Source organism: Triticum aestivum, unplaced genomic scaffold (assembly GCF_018294505.1).
Source record: "Triticum aestivum cultivar Chinese Spring unplaced genomic scaffold, IWGSC CS RefSeq v2.1 scaffold137608, whole genome shotgun sequence".
Classification (NCBI taxonomy): Eukaryota; Viridiplantae; Streptophyta; class Magnoliopsida; order Poales; family Poaceae; genus Triticum; species Triticum aestivum.
Genome location: NW_025291484.1, coordinates 1 through 1054, shown reverse-complemented (window position 1 = coordinate 1054; position 1054 = coordinate 1). Strand labels below are relative to the sequence as shown.

The 1054-nt window shown below is 51.3% G+C and overlaps 2 non-coding genes across 2 annotated transcripts; both read left to right on the top strand.

The window, feature by feature from the left end:
* Positions 1-172: 172 nt before the first annotated feature.
* LOC123178882 (5S ribosomal RNA) lies at positions 173-291 on the top strand. Its single transcript, XR_006489931.1, has one exon. It is a non-coding gene; the product is annotated as a 5S ribosomal RNA (ribosomal RNA).
* Positions 292-592: 301 nt separating this feature from the next.
* Positions 593-711, top strand: LOC123178881 (5S ribosomal RNA). The gene has a single exon (XR_006489930.1). It is a non-coding gene; the product is annotated as a 5S ribosomal RNA (ribosomal RNA).
* The last annotated feature ends 343 nt before the right edge of the window (positions 712-1054 follow it).

Here is a 1054-nt window from a genome sequence, read left to right as displayed (position 1 = left end):
GCAAGCGTGTTCTGAAAGGGGTCGAAACCATGGTAAATAGGCACTGGTGCAGTTGAACCGTGGTAAAACTCGTCTCCGTAGTTGAGCGGGAGCGGCCAAAGGAATGTGCAATCGTGTGTGTAGTGGAGCTGGGAGGGGCAAGCATAAGGGACGAAGACGGGGGTAACATGTCGGATGCGATCATACCAGCACTAAAGCACCGGATCCCATCAGAACTCCGAAGTTAAGCGTGCTTGGGCGAGAGTAGTACTAGGATGGGTGACCTCCTGGGAAGTCCTCGTGTTGCATTCCCTTTTTAATTTTTTTGCACCGCGTGCAAAACAAAACGCACGAGCGCGACGTATGTTTAGCACGTTTTATTATTTTGCATGTTTACGGTAAGTTTTAGCTCGCTGCTCATCATTCACGCGTCTAGCGGCGGCAAGCGTGTTCTGAAAGGGGTCGAAACCATGGTAAATAGGCACTGGTGCAGTTGAACCGTGGTAAAACTCGTCTCCGTAGTTGAGCGGGAGCGGCCAAAGGAATGTGCAATCGTGTGTGTAGTGGAGCTGGGAGGGGCAAGCATAAGGGACGAAGACGGGGGTAACATGTCGGATGCGATCATACCAGCACTAAAGCACCGGATCCCATCAGAACTCCGAAGTTAAGCGTGCTTGGGCGAGAGTAGTACTAGGATGGGTGACCTCCTGGGAAGTCCTCGTGTTGCATTCCGTTTTTAATTTTTTTGCACCGCGTGCAAAACAAAACGCACGAGCGCGACGTATGTTTAGCACGTTTTATTATTTTGCACGTTTACGGTAAGTTTTAGCTCGCTGCTCATTATTCACGCGTCTAGCGGCGGCAAGCGTGTTCTGAAAGGGGTCGAAACCATGGTAAATAGGCACTGGTGCAGTTGAACCGTGGTAAAACTCGTCTCCGTAGTTGAGCGGGAGCGGCCAAAGGAATGTGCAATCGTGTGTGTAGTGGAGCTGGGAGGGGCAAGCATAAGGGACGAAGACGGGGGTAACATGTCGGATGCGATCATACCAGCACTAAAGCACCGGATCCCATCAGA